The sequence below is a fragment of the Strix aluco genome, chromosome 5 (assembly GCF_031877795.1).
Source record: "Strix aluco isolate bStrAlu1 chromosome 5, bStrAlu1.hap1, whole genome shotgun sequence".
Lineage (NCBI taxonomy): Eukaryota > Metazoa > Chordata > Aves > Strigiformes > Strigidae > Strix > Strix aluco.
The window spans coordinates 1,418,971-1,441,494 of NC_133935.1; the positions used below are offsets into that span (position 1 = coordinate 1,418,971).

Sequence of the window (22,524 nt, forward strand, 5' to 3'; positions counted from 1 at the left end):
TAAACGAGCTGTTTTCTACATTTTTGATAGTAAAAATAGCTCTAACACTACCTGAAGAGCAGTTTAATTTTTTTCCTTAGGGTATGGGGACAAAGCAATTTGCAATACCACGGAGCCAAAGAAAAGTTTGCTTTGGGTGATGTTAAACAGCCTCCACTCTGTGAAAACATGAGTGCCAACAGAGGTACAAACCCTAGACAAGCTTTGGGGCACAAAAGCTCTCCCGAAATTCAAAGGTGGAAGTAACAGCCTTTAAAGCTAAACACAGCCAAGTAGAAATGCAAGCCAGCAGAATTCTGTGTGCTAGACGGGGTATGTTAATGGCTCAGACAATCTGAAAGAAAAGGTGGTTGGTACCTGTGAAATGACGTTATTCTTAATATTATTCTGAAGCGTTAAGCCACGTGAGGCTGCTGGGATGGGGAAGCATTACAGCTCCACCAGCAATGAGACTGCTCATGGCAATTCATCGCTCACCTGAGCCAGGCTCCAAGCAGCGGTGCTTCCTTTTCTGCGTTGTGACGCTGTGGATGCTGGAGATTCAAGGATTAGGATATGTGACATTTTCACAGCATGAGCCTCAAGCCAGCAGGCTCTTAAATCACCAAGTGTCCAAACAGTTTTCATTGTGCTTTCATCCATTCCCTGCTAAGTAAGATCAGCAGGGGAAAAAACTGCCTCCATATACGAAACGAGAATAGCACAACACCTGCTGGGTTGGAAACTGTATTCATGAGGTACGTAAATGAGTTGACAACAGGAGGACGCTGTAACTGGTCCTGCAGCATAAACTCTGCTGCAGCTAATGCAGCTTTCCCAAGATATATGGGGTTCATGAACTAAAGCCTGGTTATTACAGAAGGAAACAGTGTGTGTTGTTCAGAAAGCCTACAAAATGCAGGAAAATTAGCCTCATCTCAGGGACAACAAATAAAAAAAGATTAAAGCAACAATTCCAGATTATCAAGAAGGCTTAAGAGTCTTGCAGATGTCCATCCCTAGAAGCTATAAAAAGCATCCAAACCTATGAAGATCAGCCAGTACCAGCCTTTCCCAGCCAAGTGCGCATTGCTTCATAGGTCCAGTAACATATTTTACTTGTAGGGTTAAGTATGGTATTTGTTACTGGGATGAGACACTGCAGAGACTGGTGTGCTGAGCAGTGTCTCCACCAGCACCTCCTGGGAGTTCCTCTTCACTGGTGCCGGCGTCAGAAAATGAGATAGAGCACGGCCGTGGCAGGCTGAGGTGCCTAAGCCAGCTCTCAGCCAGAAGCAATAGAGCCACAGGATCATAATACTCCTTTTCAGGCAGGCTAACGAACCTGGGCAAGGTACCACATTAATTCACCTTCCAGCCCCCAGGTAAGACTCGTCTCTGCCTGACACTTTCTGCTGTGAAGACATGCCCCGAGATCTCAGAGATTGCTGAGCAGGAGGCTGCTGGCCAGAGACCTCCTGCAGCCCTTCCCAACTTGAATTATCTGATGATCCTGTGAAGCACCCCATTCTGAAATCTGGTAAGGAAAATGCAAAATTACTTCCTTCCAGTAAACAGTAAGTGCCTGATTTCTGCTATTTTTTTCCTCTGAAGAGAAGTCTTCTTCTCAAAGGTACAGGGCAAAGTAAAGTCTTTTAATCTAGAAGTCAGGTTTTGTAATATACTATAAACAAGCTGCCTCCATGGGGAATTAATATCATTTCGTGGGATTACTGAAGTAAATAAATGCTTATCCAACGGAAGCGAGCATGTTTTTGACCATTAGTTTCAAAATGAGTAGGAGAAAAAGATCTAGTTCTGGATCGTATCAGCCAGCGACTAAATACAAACTACATTATCAACAAAATGCTGAAGGATTTTAACTGCCCAAAGTAATTTCTGGTTCAAATTAACTTTTTTCCTCCCTTCTTTTTAAAATTTTGTCCGTACGTGATCTGGTATATTGATAATGAAACTTGTCATTAGTCCTTTTCTAGGACATTCTTCAATTAAACTAAATATAGCCATAAAATCCTCTGTTAGATAAGATAATAGAGTACTGCAGCAATAGTCTGCCAGCTGCTAACAAGAGCTGTTAACTCCCTGAGAGAGTCAGAGGGCTGGGACTGCTGCTATTAATGAACTGTTAAACCCTTCAACAACCACAGTAATATATATGTGGACCCAATTAAGAGTAGAGCTAGAGCAACCTGAAAGTGTATGGTATAACACCTGCACAAACTTCTAGAGGCCAGCACAGTTCAGATGTGGTTTTAGAAAACACGTAGGGTTTAACTGGAATAAAACCAGATCACAGCTCATATCCCATAACGGAGATGAACAAAGTTGTTTCATTACTGCTGGAACAGCGCTGAAATTTTTGTTTATGCTGGTAAATTCCTGAAGTAAGTTGAATGCCTGATTTAGCTAATAGGAGATGCTCATTGTTTGCCTTTGGGAAAGGGTGAATGTGACTGATAAGACACAACTTTTCCTCTCAAGAAAAGGCCCAGACGTGGTGGTGGAGGAGAGTGAGTGGGTTAACTCACAGCACTCAGGCTGCTATTACAGCCTTGTCTACACAGCCAATGTTTTCTGTTGTAGCATTATAATTATACTGCTGTCATTATATATGATGATGTGGTACGTCCACATAATAGACTGAAAACAGTCTCTTCACACAGCCACAGCATGAACGCAGCGTGAAGGTAACAAAAAGAGGAAGAAAAAGAAAAAAAGAGGAAGAGGGAAAAAAAAGGAAAAAAATGGAAAGGGAAGAGAAAGGGGAACTGTAACTTCCAGCAGAATGAGGATGCCCAGGTAGGGGATTACAAACGTTTCTGAACAGGCAAGGACCTCAGCAGCTCTGGCTGAGGAGAGGCAGGGGTCAGTTCTGTCACCAGGCTGGACAGGAAGATGTCCTCCCTCCCTCGTGCCACAGTATTTCAGCCATATTAAGCCACCCTAATTACATCGTATAATGACAGCATTTTAACTTCCCATTCTAATTTGTCACAGTATAGCTTTATACAGACCAGTACGGAACTGATAAATTTGTTCACGTTGGATGTCCTTAGGTATGAAACATCCAACCACCCAGGCAGAGTTTTAGCCTGGACTCAGTATGTAGAAAAAAATTAAACACTGAGAAAATCGAATTCTCCAGGGTGCTTCTTCCAAAAAGATGCCAACTGATCAGCACTTCTTTCTCCAACACCGAGGAATTTGACTTGGTGGCTGCCATTGCCTTACGGTGCATGGACTTTTGAGGCAGAATAGTCTGAATCTTACACTGTAGCTGTGGGGGATGATGGGAGAAGCTGGAGATGCTGCAGAGCCGAGAAGTCCGTGGAGAAGATTACACAACCTGAGCATGTAGGACATTTGCCACGCAGATATAACAGATCCCTGTGGATCTATGCAGATATAATGGAGCAAGAGCTGATAAACCCATAATTGTGCCAACTTTTTTTAGATCAGATGGTTTCACTTCTCTGGGCTACCAAACAGTTAAATCTACATATACACAGGAAGAACAGTAGTAGGAATTGTCTACAGAAGAAGCAAGGAAAAGGTGGTGAGCGCTGTACCTGTTAATAAATCCGATGAGTCACCAGTGCAACAGTTTGTGTAACCATGCTCTGCTGTGCTGACAGATAAACGGGAGGTTTTAGCCTACTCACAGTTAATGCAGTTACTGGTAAGGAAGATGCCACTTGCTACAAGGTGGCCTCTCATTTGGTGAGGGATGGAAATTCAACTGTGACCCTTCCTTTTATTTAGAAAGGGGGAAGAAGTGAAGTGGAAGAGCGGGATGTGCAATTAGTGATTGATTTGGTAGAACTTCACCGTTTGCTGCTGTAAACTTGTTCTAAGATGGGACCGTAAGTTTAACAAGCTGGAACACCCATCTGAAGAGCATGGATGGATCACACTGGAGTTACAGTGCCACTGGGCCAGTACTTGCATTGACACTGTATCCCAATATCACAGAATCATCTGGGTTGGAAAAGCCCTTGAAGATCCTCCAGTCCAACCATGAACCTCACCCTGACCGTTCCCAACTCCACCAGATCCCTCAGCGCTGGGTCAGCCCGACTCTTCAACCCCTCCAGGGATGGGGACTCCCCCCCTGCCCTGGGCAGCCCATTCCAACGCCCAACAACCCCTTCTGCAAAGAAATACTTCCTAAGAGCCAGTCTAATATGAATATGGATATGAACATCCATATGAACATGGGTGTATCTGCACAGTGTAGTTCAAGCACCTGGGCACAAATCACCTCAGTCCTATAAATGTGTCACTGCATTAGTCTGGGACTGTTTCCAGATAAGAGGCAATAGCACTCTCAAAAGATCAACATTTCTGAACTGCTTTAAACCTGCAGAGAGCTCAGGCAATCCATGGTGACCTTGTTTCTGCTAAGGCCAACGTGTAAGGATGAAATATGGGCATCTCGGAGAGATGCGAGTAACCGATGTGAGGAAGAAGAGCTAGAGCAGAACGAGAATGAGGGGAAGGAAAACGGGATGGCCATGGACTGTCACAGCTTGCCCTTTCAAAACTGGAAAGCCTGAAGCACTCTGGCAATTTCCTTCAGGTAACCTTAACTTTGTCTACATGGTCAGGGAAAGCTCCCCACACTGTCCCCTTGCAGGAGCCTCCCAAGGAGGACTGTAATGGCAGGCACGGACACCTTTGCCACAACCACTGTGAACGGAAAAGGAAACTCTCCAGGTCTTGGAGGTGGCCTCACCTGTATTTTCATTTAGAATTCCATTGCCTGCAGGATTGCAGCTTCAAGAGCCGCTGCCAAAAGGCCCTGTGAGATGACTCATACCCTCTCGGTGCACCTTGCTGCGTTAATGGTGCAGCAAAAGGCAGTAAAAGTGCTTTGCGCCGTGTTGCATCCAAGGTTTGGCAGCCACGGGAACAGATGGAAGGGAGGTATGAGCGTGGCTGGGAACGTTTGCAGTTTGCAAGGCTGCTGCGTCAAGGCTATCTCTGAACCCTGAGGTGGGTGCCCGGAGCATCCCCACACTGCAGAGAGGCCAGCGCCTCGCTCCGTGTCCCGAGGTGCCCCAGCCCTTGGCATGGGCAGCCTGCTGCCCTCTCGCATCTCACTGCGGTACAGCTCGGGAGGGTGCAAAAGGCAGCTCTGGCCAAGCCAGATGCTCATTCCTGCTCTCTCACGCCCAATTCCATGCTGTAGCAAAGACGGTGTATCAAAGTCGTTATGAAGTTGATGTAGGAAGAAGGTTTAATACTTGAACTTCTTCTACTCGAACAATTTCTTTATATTCCTCAAAGCAAAAAGAATGGGGTAAACAGAATACAAGACCTCAAGGCAGCTAGACCCCTGTTAAGGATAATTTTCTCATACTAATTACTCTTCCCAGGCTTTGGACAGGACGTGACTCCTGCAGACATCTTACGGATGAGCTGGAGACTCTTTCACACAATATACATACCAGATTTAAACTGCCTCCTCAACAGAATAAACCAGCTTTTCTACAGTAGGGTTCAATAATCTCAGCTGAACGTCTCCTCATTTGTTTGAATTTTGAGAAATTACTCTTAGACATTTTCCATTCCTGACTTTTAAAAAGAGTCTTTGGAACATTTTAGATAGAAATTGCAGTGAAACAATCCTCAGTTTTGATGTCATGGTTGTTAAAAATAACAATGCCAATTTACAAACGCACTGAGTGGCTATGATGGGAGATGACTACTATTTACAAAACATTTTCATAGTTATCTGGTAGTTCAAGATTCTGAAATCACTTGAGAATCTTTGGGAAGTGAAGTTTAATTCAGCCTCTTGGCATGTGTAATTAGTTTGTTGCCTTAGCTACTCCTCAGATGAATCTGTTACATCCAAATTAAGCTTGAGCCAACACATCTGTGTTGGGTTGTTGGTTAAAAATGAGATTGAGACGCCTGCACATACAGGGTTTAAGCAATATAAAAAAAAATCTGATAATTGTACTTACTCTGCTCATGTTACTGGGGGTTTATAATTGTGTTTAATACGTTCAACAGTATGAAGATTTTATTCTCTAGTGTTATTTGCATTCAGGGATATCAGCTTCTTTTTAATGATCTAGTAGAAGTTGATATTTAAATTCAAGTGGCATTGAGGTACATCTGCTTGGACAGATTCAGCAGTGCCAATTCACTCTGTCCAAAGCAGTTTCAGGCTTAGCACGGAGAACCTGCTTTAAAGATGATGAGAATGAGAGTTTGGTCTTTTTCATTTGATCTAATATTGAAATTATCCAGACACAGGAAGTTCAATCCAATTGCTCACAGGTAAGTCTCCGGTCCCTTGAAATGCCGTCAGGCCCCAGCTGCCCCACCAGAAGAGCGCAGGTCTCCTGCAGGTCCCGTGTCACATCTGCCATGCTGACGTCCCAGACACCCCATGGCATCACAAATGCACTGCGGGCTTGGGATGACACAGCTGATATTTTTCTTTGGTGCCACAAGGGGCAGCTCGTATATTATTAGATAAATAAGTCAAATAGCTCACACGCATTAACCGAGCCCAGCAGAAGACATTGCTGACCTGCATAAGCTGAATATCTGCAGCAGGGGATGTAAATGTGAAGTCAAAGAGAACACTGAAAACATTCCAAGGCGGTCCTTCCTCACTAAGAGAGCTATACAGTCTACAAAATACTTTGATTTTGGGTTTTTTAGGTAACTAAAAAGTGTGTAATAACACAGCAGTTGACTGTGTCGAGCATCAGTTTGAGCACTTCATGAAGGTCCAATACGTTGGAATGTCTGTGATTAATTACTTTTAAATACCTTCCAAAGCAAGTGTGCTCAGAATGACTGTCCACCGGGCTCTCCCCTACCCGTACAAACACACATACCCCCCTTCACTCACCCATACCATGAATTTACTTTGCTGAAAGTCAGACTCCAGGTCTAGCAGGCACACGTGGATATGCCCAGCCACAGAAGGGAGTAACTCTCCCCACTTAAGTGGCAGTAGCACGTACTCAGTTTTGACCTGCGTATGACTTAGCTCCTCTGCTTGAGGACAAGCGTGAGCTGGATATTTCTCTGCTGACTCACACGCCATGAAATGTGCAGGTTCTTGACCACGCTGCTTGCAGCGCCTTCGCTCTCACCTCAGCTGGCCTCAGCCATGCACAAAGACCTGTGTGCCACTGAGAAGGATGGGGATGAGATTCTGTATTTCTGCTGATATGATAAAAGCTGTACCTCCCGCCCATAGCCATATTATTGACATTAGATTTGATTGGGGCTTTCGGGTCACTTCAGGTATCACAATTTCTAAACTATATATAATACACGTATCTGCAAATATTTATGACACAAAGGTAGATATAACAGCAGGAAAATATTAGGGCTTCAACTAACGCTGCTTAGGTATACTCATCAATTTTTATCAGCGTAAATGCGTTCATACTAAAACACTGAGTATATTTCTTGAATTATATGTTAGGCAAAAAGATATATTTAAAGTGACGCAAAAATTACACATAGCTTCAGTTGAAATCAGGACAGGACTCGGATCAGAGTCTGAATAGCAGAACTCTTCAGTCATCACGACTTTTCCCAAACTCACTTCTCAGAGTATAATTGTACTTTAAGTACTATTCAATCCACTTATGTTTCACAGTTATAAATTGCCTCTTTTTTTTTTTTCCTTATTGAGTAACATTTTGTGGCTTCCAGCTTACATTTCTCATTGACAGACTGAACTTAAATCAGAAGGACCAGATACTTGGGTTTTTTTGTACGGGAAGCTTAGCAGTGAAGTGTGCTTGCTTCTTAAGCTCTGTCACTGACAATTACTGGAAAACAAAATCAGGAAAATGTTGCCTAGTCCAAAGTTCCTTTCCGAAACTACCATCTGCAGTCAAGAGGTAATTAACTTGCTATATTGATTCAGAGCTCCTGCGGGGGGTGGGGGGGAATCAGTAAGTTATCAGCAAGGCTGTTAATGCAAATTTCTTATTTACCAACACTGCTTGCTAAGAAGTACTGCACGCTATTACTGAAATGAAAAATGTGTTGCTTATAAATTTGAAATGTTTTCATTTAGAGTTGGCTTTAATGGCTCCTTATTTCTCCTATTAATATGCAAATAGGGAAGCAATCTTGTATAAGCAGTGACCACGATTTATGCTACCTTAGCACATTTTCCGGTAGAAACAATGGAATTTGTTATCATGAAAAAAGAACGTACGTGGAGGTAGGGAAGAGAAACTCCCAGAAAGCGTGTTTCGGATGTGCATGGTTGAAGTTTCTGTAATGACAACGAACAGTACAGAAGTTTTCTGAGAAGGTCTCACAGACTCAGTAGCTGTCACTGTACGGTGCAGATCTGACTCTGGTTTTGAGAGGGTCCCACCATGGCCTTGCAGGGAGGGGTGCTCCTGCGTTTCTCATTCAGAGTTGATCACACCTGCACGCTGCGTCCCGGGCTCCTGCTGCACGGCGGGGTGCTCCGCTGCCTCACACAACCAGGGCACCAGCCTGGAAGTTTCTGTGGCAGCTTAGGTTTCTTTTAATGCATCTTTTCGCTGCCGGAGTGGCTAGAGGCCAGTTCAAAAACTGAGAGCCAAATTTACATTTTCCTAGTGACTGAGTGGTTCATGCCCTCTTTACTGGTCACGAGTTCTAGAACACCATTTCAGTGAATGCCTGACTGAATATTTAGGAAAGTCAAGGTCTGTAAGACCCTTATGTTACAAAAACATATAGGACACGTTTAAATTTACCCACTGCAATTAATTTCACTCATGTTGGTGAGACTATTTTCTTTCACGTAAGACTTGAGGACTTTATACAGCCAAGGAAAATTGCTATACCACATATCGGATAGCAGAGACTGAATGAAGCATGTCCTCTACTTCCCTAAACCCTTTCTGATACACACAACTGCTGATAAAAATAAAAAGCCTTGAGATTTATGTATATATAGTGTGTGTGAGCACTAGACTGAGACAACACCTTGCACTTTGAGGGACAAAATGCCTCCCATATCTGGAATAATTGTTAAAGAGTTCAGTTGAGAAAGCTGGCACTGAAACCATTACTTCTTCTTGGTATTAAGACCCTTATTGCTGTCCTGGGATCTTACAGGTGGCTCACTGCATATTTGAGTGGCTCCATTTAATTAAGCGCTGCACAATGTTGGTACAACTGAGATGGAGTCTCAGGGCCCAAGATCCTGACTCAGAGCGCATTAACATCAACGCAAAGACTCCCATCAACTCTGATGGTTTTAGGTCAGGCTATAAATGCGTTGAAAATGTTGAAAAAACCTTCCTGAACTTGTTAGGGAATTTCACAGGCATGAGACAGACATATTTTTGCTCTTTACAATACAAAATTGGCTTTTCATTGAAATTAAATCCATTGTTCTGCTTAAAATATATGTCTCAAGGCTTTCCAACTTCCTTTATCTTGAAAAACTACTGAAACAACTGAAATATGGAAGAGAAGTCTATTTACAAAAAAAAAGAAAGCAATTATGAGCTGTCATGTGTCATAACAGAACACATCTGCATCACTTAGAAAAGCTTCTTCACTAAAATACCACGTTAAAAAAAGCGGTAGAGGAAATAACCTAAATGAAAAGTTGAACTTAGCCTCTCACATTCATGTTTTTGCCTCCCTCCTATCACCTTCTTTTGTCCCTTTCCCATATGTGAGGCCCCCTAGACTTTATTTCTGTTTTGGTTTCCCAAAGCATTGTTTTTACTTTCCATGGTGTTTGAGAAACGACTTGACCCACGCAGCCTGACTTACTGGAGAGGGAAGGGACATCACCTCGCCTCTGAGAGCCACCAGGCGTGCCCTGCTGTGCCCTCAGGAAGAGCAGCCACCAGGAGAGGAGTGGGAAGAGCAGGTCACATCAGATGGGAGATGCTTTCCACAAGGATCCTTGGGGGTGGCAATGTGGAGTTTGTTGTGACCTAACAAGCCACAGAAAGCTGGAGGACAGTGAGCAGGACTGGAGGAAAGGACCTAGATTACAGGATGCAGTAGGCAAAGAATGATACTTAATTACCAAGACCTTTTTTTCATCCCCTTCAGTTTCAGTTTTCTCCTTTTTTTTTTTTTTTAAGTTCTTTTGTTCATGATCTCAGAGCTTCAGCTAGTTTGGGGGTTCAGAATTTCTGTACAAAAAAATAAATAATTGATTATGTGCTTTTGCCAAGAATAACCAACAAGAGTAAGACTTTAAATTTGTTCCTTTCTTCCTCCTTTCCCTTAACCTTCTATCTTTTGTAAGTGTAGAAAATAGAGGGGACAGAGAGAAAAGAAAAAAAAAAAATAGAAGCCCAGACAGGGAAAATTATTTTTGTCACTTGTGTAGGAAAATGAAAAATGGCTAAAAAGTTTCCATCAAATGACATTGAACACTTCAGTTAAAACGCAGTTATCATTTGTCATGGGCTCTAGTTTGGGAGTGTCTTTTTGATTTATGAACTGTAAAGTTATTCATTGAAATAATATGCAAATTTCTAAGCTCCAAAAACAGAAAAGTGAGCAAAAAGTTAAAATTCATCTCACTGGTTTGCTGAGTGTTATTTACTCAGTTACGATGCTGGTAACTCACTTTTGATTCTGACCCCTAGTCTCTTGCTTTTATGGACTCTCTGGTGATAAGAGACTTGAGCTGCTGAGCTAGAAGAAGAAGAAAACATGATCCACAGGGTCTGGTGAAACTGCAGTTATTGCTTCCAGTTATCACACCAGACTGGTCCGACACAGCCCGTGGAAAACTGCTCACTGTGCTGAACTGGCCAGAGAGGGGACTGGTACAAACGGCTGTTCCTCCGTAAAGATAACAGTGATTTATTGGGTTAAGGAACAAGGCTTTTTCTGCTGACACCAGCCATCTCAGGGATCGCATGCAGAGAGAGAAAGCATTAATCATCAGGACAACAAGGTGAAGCTCTTTGTAGCTCTTGTGTACACCAAGCCAGAGGTATTTTTCCAGGTACCGATCGGAGCAAACACTCAGATGTAGTTCTTGGCTTCTCATCTTTTGTTTTTACTGGGGTTCATGACAAAATAAAGAAATGCCACGTTCAGCCACCATTTCAGGAAGTTTCGTGCCATAAAGCCTTTTCAGCTCCCTGATGCAGTGAACATAAATGAGATACCAATCCCTCAAGAAAAAGCTCCTAAGCAGTACTGCCTTGCTGAGGGCCCTTTTGCATTTTTTGAGCTCTCCAACTTTGTTCAGTTCTGCAGAGCATAAGAAGACGACTTGTCTGTCTTTCCCAAGGAGCTCCTTAATTAATTGAGATGGACCGACGGCGTGGTACAGACACAGAAGAGGCCTTCTGAAGGGTATTACTCAAAGACAACGCAAAGTTTTCAGCATATACGTGAACAGCTGCTATTGGGGAATCACCCCCCACGCCCTCAACAAAATCACTGTGATTGCAAATACAAAGCACCGAGAGAGAAAAGACAGAAAGGTGGGAAGATTGGGAGTCATGAATACGATTACTGTGAACACAGTTATTTAACCACACTGATGATATACAACATTAAGTAGATAACAAGGTCTGCTGCACGCCAGCAAAGCCTGCTGCCCCTACAGCGTTATCTCTGAACCCTCTGCAGAGGAGGAACAGGTAAATGTCTCCAATTTACAGACAGGGGAATGGGCGCCTGGTGAGATGAAGGTGTTTATCAAGCTGTTCAGCAGCAAACCCCAGCACTAGGAAATAGAGCTTGTGCTTCTTAAGGCAAATTTTACTTTCTATCCACGAGGTATTTCATTCTCCATTTAAGTATATTCCTCTATAAAACATCCATTGTGCAGAAAACCCCGTATTAGGTCAGAAGAATGAATTTAGGGAAAATACTATGAAGAGGGATATTGCTTATTCTGTCACTTAATATACTGGAAGTGCCGAAAGCTTGCGAGGCACAGCCTTCTCTTGGTACATATAAACACTAATGGCATTCATTAAACACAGGCACTGAGAGGGAGAGTCACAGCCCATCGAAACGAGTGGAAAAGGCAACCACTGATTTTCATAAGCTTTGCATTCAGTTCTGAGAGATGGGTTGGGCAAAATCTCCTTTCTCTTCTGACTGATGCACAGAGCTAGCCGAGGGGAACTGCTAACGGAGTAAAATCGTATCAAGCAAAACACAAGGAACCAGGCTGAGCAGCAATGCCTAAAAGGTTTTTTTTACAAATACAAATCTCGTTTCACTTGTGAAACTCACCATTTGCCTACAAAACAAGACTTTTTAAAAGGGAAGAAGTAGCAAAAAGCAGATATGGCTCATGATAAATCAGTCCCAAAGTTCACGTATCTGATCAGATGAACTTTGCTTTAGGGATTTAAAAATGCCCAGATCTCATTGTTGTTTTGGTTAAAAGCTACTGTCTAAGCTGTGTCCTGTTGTCTTCGGTTATTTTGCTGCAAGGTAAATGATTCAACACGAAGACATTCTGCAAAAGGCTCCTTACCTCAGCACGGAGCAAACTATGTCTTCAGCAGTTTACTATTCATAGCTCCTGACGGCGTCAGGGAGTCAAGGGCAGAGGGGAAACGGAGATGCCAGATCAGGTTCCACGGGCACAAGCCATCAGGTGCAGATTCGCAGGGGAACATTCATCACTTGGGTTTGATGAAGCACTTTCTGTTTCATAAGAAACTGGGATATTTTTTTTTCCCCCCTTCTGAGGATTAACAGGTGTTTATATATCAAAAGTACTCTAAGTCTGGTTGCTGCTGAACGTCTGCAAAATAAGTCAAGCAGCCATCCTAGCTGTAGCAATATGTTGACAGCGTAAAAGACTGTAGGTATTTATGGACAAAAGAAAAAAGGGAAGCGCTTGCTGCACTGCAGACAGGTGACAATTAACTCATTTTAAATACTAGCTTGGTATGCTACAGGTAGGCTAGATGGCATTTAACATGCTATTCCTATCATGCTAAATACTAATTAAATACTTGCATTTCATAGGGTTCTCTCATCCTGCAGTACTTTACACCAACTCTTTTCAGCCTTTCAATAACAATTTAACACCCTCATGCCAAGCTGTGGAAAATTATCTTGCAGCTGCAGCATCTGCTCCCATGCTAACTCTGCAGCTAGCTGTGGTGATGGTATCAAAGCCATGCCTCTGTACACCACTTTGTCAGGCAGCTAAAGGACTGGGGGATCTCTCATGTCCTCCCCACTTTTCAAATGAGAGGTGTTTGATTAAGATAAATGTGCGTTTGTATTATTTTAATGAAAGAAACCCACAGTGACATTCCTAACTCGTCCTCTTATGGGAAATATTATCCTTTGCTGCACAGAGGAGAATGAAATCACGTGCTCATTTGGGGCAAAACTTTGGGAAAAGAGCAATGTAATCTTTTTGCTGGTGGTTACAATTTCACAGAATCATCGGGGTTGGAAAAGTCCTTGAAGCTCCTCCAGTCCAACCATGAACCTCACACTGACCGTTCTCAACTCCACCAGATCCCTCAGCACTGGGTCAACCCGACTCTTCAACCCCTCCAGGGATGGGGACTCCCCCCCTGCCCTGGGCAGCCCATTCCAACGCCCAACAACCCCTTCTGCAAAGAAATACTTCCTAAGAGCCAGTCTGACCCTGCCCTGGTGCAGCTTGAGGCCATTACTTCTTGTCATATTTTTATTACATTGTCCTGATTTATTACATGTGATATTCTGCTCTTCACTTATGCTGATGTAAACCTTTTGCTGTGGGTACTTTTCAATTAGAAAGAGCCCAGGAAATGAGTCTGCATGCTACTTTTCATATTGCTTTTAAGCCTGGAATACCATTTTTCTGAAGCAACTAATAATGTTTGGTGTCCATCTACTAGCACCTTGAAGGAACATATTTTTCCAAGACTAAAAGTCAGACTACTTGAGGTAACGTCTTCGGTTGGCAGAGCTCCTAATCACCTGTTTTTTCAAACTGAAGTAGCCTGGGCACGTGGCTGCCGACAAGCAAAACGCATACGTGTGCTGTGCGGAACATCGACTCATCCTTGGACAAGAAGTCACATCCTGACAAAATGCTGAGACGGGGCTTCCAGGTGATGAGATGACAGGCCTTTCGTGTCCCCACTGTGCACTCAACACCACTCTCATTTTCAGACAGTGTCTTTAATAATCAGTTATTTCTGTTGTTTCTAATCAGAGAGATCTCTTGCTGAAAGAAAACCTACCTTGGTATTTTTTGGTGATAATTTCTTGAAATCTTACCATTTATGGCGTCCTAAAATAAAACTGTTATGAGTGAGGGAGGTGATTAATGAGGAATGCATTAACTATCCTTATTCTAACCAACAGTTGTCCTCAGGGAGAACAAGGGTAATAGTCAAAGCCTGAATCTTTTGCAAAATTTATATGAAGAATGATGCATTTTAGCGGGAAAATAATGAGAAAAACATTTTGCTTTTATGACAGATTGGATCTGGATTTTGTGAGTAAAAGGTAGGATAGCCTTTACAACAATTGCACTGTTTTTTTCAACATTCCACAGATTTTATTTTCCCGGCCTTTCTTAAATAAGAGTGAAAAGAAAAAAGTAGACTAAGAACTACTCTTCACAGCTTGCTTCCTCTTAAATTCATATACAATCCCTCACAGAAGCCTTGATCCTTCAAAAGAATTCCATGTGTAGATAATCTTGTAATAAATTGTGTCCCCTTACGATGTTATTTTCTGTATCTGTAGTCATTAATAAAACACAGCTTTAAGAGGTAGAGCAAATTAGAGCTGGTTAGGCATCATCCATCTTTTCCTCTCCCACAAATGCTGTCTGTGCGAGCCCGAATGCTTCAATGAGAGAATTTTAATTCAAAAAAAAAAAAAAAAGGAACAAAAATCCTTAAATAATTAAAAACAAATGCCCCGGTGAACAGTGAGCAGCCAATGAACTGAAAGCAACATTTCTGAGAATTTTATCACTTAAAGAAAAAACCCCTATTTTTGGCTTCTCTTTCATCAGCCCAGGAAGTTGATTACCTGTTTGTATTTCAAAAGTTTGCATTTTTTGCGAGACATAATTCCAGAATTTTTGATCACCTTTAGTTGCAACAAAACTCTTATCATTGTCTGATTTTCTTTATTCAGGACTATTGCTATAATACTTTTCATGTTATTAAAAAAAAATTATTACTGAAAGAGGCTCCCAAAGAAAGCTGATTACAGTCAGCTTCATCCTTTCTAAGATATAGGGATGTTTAAAATATTTTTCACTTGTATTATCCACTCACAGGCTTATATAATTGTTCAAATTTACTAATTTCATTTACATGATAGTATTGTTCCTATTTTACGATCACATACTGAAAACCTATTATTATATTTCATGATCTCATTTTAAGACTATTACATTTATCTTTGCTGTTCTACATTACTACCATGAATACACTGCACCTACAGCCTATGATTAGTTCTTTTATATTCCTCGTCACATTAAGAAGGCAATATAGAAATTAATATCACAAAAATAACTTGCTGCCACTAACTTATCTAGACATTTTCAACACATATTTTTGAGTAATTGCTAAACTAGGGAGACAGGGAGAGATAGATGTTGGGATGTTATGTTTTAATTGCCTTTCCCCAAAATTGCTGCTATGCCAAATATATTCCCATCAGAACGGGAACAGGATTCTGTTTGTACGAGGCCTTGACAATGAAAGGCAGATATCTATAGAAATGAATGGCATCTTGGCATTGCTTTGACATTTCCCCACAAATCTCAGCTTTCCGTTAGACTCTGGCTTTGTCCCTTACTCTCAGTCAGTGGAGTTTTGGGGTGTTCAGCATGTGCAGACTCAGGCATTGGCACATGAGATTTAGTATATTGGTTGTATCAGATTTTCAAAAATGCTTCCTGGTGACAAAATTCACTTGTTCTCAGCAAGCCCATGAAGTTACAGGAGGTGTTCTGAATCTGAGTCTGCTTTCAAAACAGACACCGGTGCTAACATTTTGGTACCAAGAGAGTAGACAGGGTGGATGAGGACCCTGGCTGATCAGATGTGGCATTTATAGGAGAGCTGCGTTTCTCTCTGTAGCCTATTCAGATGACTTTTTCAGATGACTCAAGAACAGCAGGGGCACCTACAGGTACCACAGCCCTGTGCAGGGGCAGTTTGTGTTCAGGGTGGAGGAAGGTTGCTGTCTGTGACCTGGGCGCGGAGAGCAGTGGAGCTACTAGACAGGTCAGGTACGTAACGCCACATCTCACTGGACTCAGATGACCTAATGTGAAATATATTCCTTGTCCTCCTTTCTTTGCTACTGACTGTACATTTTCCTTGACAATGGCACATCTCATTGCTTATTCAACAGCCTGTGTTTCCCTGCACACCCCCCCCCCCCCCATTTTATTGAAGTCTTTCTCCCCTTGCAATTGCCCTAAGCAGTAAGTTTTTAAAGGACTCAGCCTGGCATCAGCATCATTTTATTTTTAAAACTGCTTCTTCTGTGTGGTTTAGGATTTTCAAGACAATGCGCTCAAGGGAGGGTGGCTGAGCTGGGCACTTCCATTTTTCTCTCATGCAATATTGCCATAAGAATGATCTTGCTTCATCTGATATTGCTTCTCAAATTCATGATTTTTAAGACAGCCACTCAGCTGGTATAAGTTGAAACCATGTTACTGGGGGCCAGCTCAATTTGTGCCTGGGGAAAACGTGCCCCTTTATTCATGAATCAGCAAACCTTCCAGATAGTCTGCAAAGGAACTTTTTCTACTGTAAAGCAGCTATATTTTGTCTGGTCTGCAGTGACAGATGTATGTCATCTTGTGTAATCCAGGCTGGGCGAGGAGGGGATGGAGAGCAGCCCCAGGAGAAGGACTTGGGGGTGTTGGGGGATGGAAAACTGCCTGTGAGCCAGCAGTGTGTGCTGGCAGCCCAGAAAGCCACCCGTGTGCTGGGCTGCACCCAGAGCAGTGTGGGCAGCAGGGCGAGGGGGGGATTCTCCCCCTCTGCTCCACTCTGTGAGACCCTTCAGCAGTGCTGGGTCCAGCTCTGGGGGCACCAACATCAGAAGAACACGGACCTGCTCGAGCGGGGCCAGAGGAGGCCACAAAGACGCTCGGGGGGCTGGAGCACCCCCCTGTGAGGACAGGCTGAGAGAGTTGGGGGGTTCAGCTGGAGAAGAGAAGGCTCCGGGGAGACCTTAGAGCGGCCTCCCAGGACTGAAAGGGGCTACAGGAAAGGGGGGAGGGACAGGACAAGGGGGAACGGTTTCAAACCAAAAGAGAGGAAGTTTAGATGAGATCTAAGGCAGAAATTGTTCCCTGTGAGGGGGGTGAGGCCCTGGCACAGGTTGCCCAGAGAAGCTGTGGCTGCCCCCTCCCTGGAAGGGTTCAAGGCCAGGTTGGACGGGGCTTTGGGCAACCTGGGCTAGTGGAAGGTGTCCCTGCCCAGGGCAGGGGGTGGGACTGGATGGGCTTTAAGGCCCTTTCCAACCCAAAGCAGTCTGTGATTCTATGATTACATGAAGCACAGCTAGGATTTCTTCTTGGAATTGAAATTCATACAGATATACTTCAAATGTTAAAGGTGTCAGTAGCGGTGCAAGGCTAACAGGACCCGTATTTGACTTTCATTACATGGTAGAACCATTTGCTCAGGGGGGCAATTCTGATGCCACATAAGGGTGGTAAAAGGAAAAGATACATTAAGGCTACAGAAGGAAAAGGCTTGACAACATCTTTGGTATTGGATATGGTTGCATGGTGCTGTGCGATCGCAGCACCACGGCAAAATGTTTTGATTCCTCACACAGTGGTAGGAGGCCCTGGCTGGCTGTGGAGCCCCCCTGAGGCTCAGACCTGCCAGGAAAGCACCGCCCGGGAGAGCTCCTGCCCCAAAGGGTTTGAATTTAAGCAGATGAAGGGGCTGTCCTAGCATCATCTCCAGTTTCATGAGAAGTCAGGCACAGAGAAAGGAGACACCAACTTCCTGTTCAGCAAGGAGCTGGCTTCAGGGCAGCCAAATGCCCAAATTGTTATCCTCTTCAAAAGGCTTGGGCCAAAGTGGGTCACCACAGATCATGCAGAAATGTGCAGCAGAGGCCAGGCCCAAGTGAAACCTGCTGGGTCCCAGTCTAGTGCACTAAATGAAACGTCATTTAACCATTCTTGTGTGTTTTACCTTTGCTTTCCCTAGAGTGAAATTGTTTTCTCCCTGTATTTTTCCTGTCTCAGATATTTGTATTGCATTATATCCCCTTCACATTGCTTTCTCATTTACAGTAAATAAATGTAAATCTGACAGATTCATCTCATAGATCACATTTTAAGATCTCATAAATTTGCATTGGACCTTTCCACTATAAAGCATTGATGTAAGTTCCCTCTCACAGACACAATTCTCCAGGATATACGCATAAAGAGAGATGGTGGATATTTCTCCTTCTGGTACACTGTCATTATTCTGACAATTTAATTTAGTTTCTTATAATTTGTCTCTTTACTGCCAGTTTCTAAATGCACAATTCATTCTTCTCCAGTAGACATCACCGTGGGGATCATCGCTTCCTTTATCCCACCCCTGGGGTACCTTTTCCGCCCCACACCGCTGTGCAGCCTTAGGCTCTGTTCCCATCATCTGTCAACTATCCCCAGCTGCAAAAGGACTGCACTTGGCCACAGCACTTGCCCATTAAATCAATAAACCGTTTTTAATGGGTCCTTCAATTGCCCTGCTCAGGATGAATGAAGGAGCCAGCAGCCAGGCAGTGCTTGTCTGAAATCCCTGCAGGAAGGGCGCTGGGCTCCAAGAGGCTCCCAAGCACCACGAGGTCCTCCACAGCAGATCAGGGGCTGCCACTTCATCTCCTCCTGAACCAGCACCTGAGCTGAGGCTGTTTTCAGCTTCTGTTATGATAAACTGAAATGAAAACACCCTGTGGTGGGTTTGCAAGCTGGTGGCTTTTCCCCCCAGCGAGGGAACTGAGCTGGCAGCCTGGGTGCTGGTGCTGGCTGCTCCCCACTGTCACCCAGTTCCCACGCGAGGCAGGCAGAAACCCAGCAAGGTCAGGAGCTAGAGCTAGTTTCACCTCCTGTGGGCTGACATACCAACTCTACTTTTTAAAGACGCTCTTTCAAACATGTGGATGACAAAGAGAAAACCGCTGCCAAAGCTTCCCTTACCTCAAGTCATCCCTTCACAACCACAGGAGACCTCAACTGCATTTAGCTGCTTCACATTAAGCATGTTCTCTTGTTCATCCTTCTTTAACCAACTAAACATGCCTTTTGTGAGTTTAAAATTAGCCAGATGTGTACATATGTGATCCGCTGGCACTCTGGACTGATTTGATTACTACAAATTGAGCTTTTAAAATGCCAAGGCGGTGTGGGGGGAAGGCACTGCAAGAAGTCATTTCTAACAAGCCAGGCTGTGTTTATTCCATACACACCCTGTTTCCTAGCTGTTTGCAGCCACCAGAAGAGTTAGCCCTACCAACGTTTTGCAAACAGACAACGCGGATGCTCTTTGCCCCACTGCTCTGAACAGACTTCCCACTGCCGCGGCGCTCAGCTCCCTGTCCCCCTCCCACCTCCACTACCCGTTTTTCCTCCTTGATAGACATACCTTTTTCAGTTTATTAGGTTCTTTAACTGGTTTTGCACATTGTCATGGAATTCTGCAACTCTGTGATGCAGGGCCAGTTTCCAAAAGCCCGGTCCCAGGGGAGGGTTGTTAGTGCTGCACACCGCTCACTATTTGGGTCAAAGCTGCTCGACCGTTATAATCCTGTTCTACAAAGTACAACGTTCCCAGCTCTTACTGAAATGAGCATTCCTGTGCTGGGCCAGTGTGCTCTAATACCTTCTCTCCTTGCACAGTAGCTTTAGGGACAAGCCATAAATGAAAAGCAGATACAACATACAAAGAGTTCTTTTAAAAAATAGAGGACTCCATAAAAAGGACTGAATATATATGCTGCAGGATAACCAATACAAGTATAAAGGTGCTGCCAGAATTAGGGTCGTTTGTGCAAGCATTTGACAGGATATTTTACAGCTATTTAAAAACACTCTTTGTATCCTCAGTTACAAACATTTAGTAGTTCCTGTCAGCTAGATGTTTAAGCACTTCTTTAGAATGGAAAAGGGGAACTCCAGGCCTTCAGGCCAGGCAGAGCAACTCATTCCACAGCGAGGGAAGGTGTGGTCCAAAAAAGATTAGCCATCGTTATTTTATATGCTGCTGGACAGTGGCACTATGCGACCTACCTAAGATACTTCAATGTCCCAAATGACCCTTAGTCTGGAAGTATTACCCCAGGAAACGAGAGTAGCTCAGCAGGTCTGAGAAATAACAAGCAGGAAGGGTGTGTGGAGATGATACTGATGAGAGTTCTGTAAAAGGTTCCCTTCAGCACTGAGACTACACCTGCATGCAAAGCATGGCTTCTGTAAGGCTCTTAAGAGCTGCTTAATCATAACTCTTGCTTCTGCTGTATATCCATTTAAAAGGCTTTTAAAGAAAGCTTGTAGAGTTTATTATTCCCAAGCATGCTATTTATGTAAGCACTGGGCAGATACAGCCAGTATTGCATGTGTTCTGTTAAAAGCTTTTAATAATACACGATGAACCAGGTGGAAAAAGGGTCAAGTAAATAGCTGTAACAAGACTATATAAAATATGTTGCATTAAACATTAAAACTAGTTGTTTTTCTAGCACTCAAAACTGTTTCTTTGTGTTGTTCCTTTGCAATATTTTGGAAACAAATTTGCTTGCTGTTGTTCTAGGTAACACACTGCAGATGTGCTAAGAGTAGCCCCGCGGAGGGGCAGCCCTGGTGATCCGTCAGCTCGCGTTACACAGTGACCTAGTGTTTGTCATCTTCTGGTAGGACACAGGTGCATTAGAGCAATGCCATATACAGAGGCTGATACTTTACCTGGTCAACACTAAGTGACACCAACAAAAGGAACACAAGTGCTCTGCAAGCAGAAAGAGAATTTTCAGAGGCTGATGGCGAGAGTCAAGTTTCTCTTCATTTCTGGATTGGCTTGAATGACTTGAAACATTTCCAGGTTACATCTCATGATCCGACACCAGATAACGTGGTGTGTTCATCCTTCGTGTGTGGGATCCCGCTGGGCTAACATCACCTGCCCTCAGAACAGAATTTCATAACAGGGCCAAATTTTGCTCTCTGTAAAGACAAACTGCTCTTAAGTATTCCCCCCCCCCCCCCCCCCCCATTTGAATGTTTAACAGGGACCACAACTAGGGCTACATGAACTTTCTTTGCTGAAACAGGTTTCCTGAATCTGTGACAAGTCTGTAAGTAGAACTTCAACTTTTGCTAAGTGCTTAACTTTGGTTTTTCACCCCAATCCTTTTTTTCCTGTTCTCTTTCTTCATGGCTGCAAAGGCTATGGGTGTGCATGAGAAAGACAGAAAGAAGCTGGGTGACACATACAGTTTGGACAGATGAGCTCTGCCAAATCTTGCTGTCAGTCATTCAAGGTAACGCTAGTCCCAGCTGCCTGCCTACCCCTCTTGGTGGAGGTTGCTGCAAGGTAAAGTCAACAGAAATGAACCAGTTGCTCCTGTTAAGAGCCTGGTATCTTAGTGCATACTCACTGGCTTAAGACAAAATACTGCATTGTGCCCAGAAACTGCAGGTTTGCTTGCAGTCTGCCTTAGAGGGCTGGTAACACCTGGCAGCCAGACTGGAGAGAAAGCTGGATAACGTCTTAAACCTCAACAGTGAGATTTGCAAGGGCTCATCACTCAAAACCTAGCGCATTTTCCTCCTTTTTCTGCACTGAATTAGAGGCCGAAAAATAGGGGATTGCTAGTTTTATGCCAACAAATCTCATTCTTGTCTAACACAGCTGGATTAAATGCACTTTGAGGCTTTATGATCCAGAATTACTGTCCCCTAGCTATGGAATATATGTCTTGATAATAATTTCACAGATTTTATAAGCCTATATCTAGCTGGGCCTCCAACCAGAATGAGAATTATAACCTCATCTGAAAAAAGGATTATGACTACATCCCCCCCACCATCACTGAGAAGTTTTTCCCTGAGGACTCACAAGACAGGGCTCATAGATGCTTAATCTCATGAAAGAACTAAGTCATAGTGACACAGGTGCCAAAAGGAAGAATTACACCAGTTTTTCAGCTGCACACAGAACATACTCGAAAACAGCTTCTTCCTAATTACCAAAAAGAATCCACAGCACAATGCTTGACTGCAAAGTCTTCTTTCATTTTCATATGGCTCACACCGCCCTACTTACCACTGCAGACAATGACCAGCTTGTATAACCAACTCCTGGGGGCTCATTAACTTGTTCCTAGGTGATGCACACCTGAACTATTTTTTTGAAAAAAATAGAAATAAAGCTCTTTCTGTAACTATGTCGCCATAAGACGGTTACCCATAAATCTCTGGAAAGCTGTGAAAACACTCCTCAGGGACAAAATAATTGCTGATGATTCAGTCAGAAAAGTGATAGTAAAGGTTAACTGTCTAGAAAAGAATATTTTTCTAATAGA

At 43.4% G+C, this 22,524-nt stretch overlaps 1 protein-coding gene across 1 annotated transcript in view; it reads right to left on the reverse strand.

Annotated features, from left to right (window-relative positions):
• The window catches only part of SHISAL1 (shisa like 1), a 150,486-nt gene extending 130,828 nt beyond the window's left edge, over positions 1 to 19,658 (reverse strand). Inside the window, exon 1 of the mRNA XM_074825606.1 lies at positions 19,590 to 19,658. The gene's annotated coding sequence lies outside the window, so the exon portion shown is untranslated. The remainder of the gene's footprint in view (positions 1 to 19,589) is intronic.
• Between the last annotated feature and the right edge of the window lie 2,866 nt (positions 19,659 to 22,524).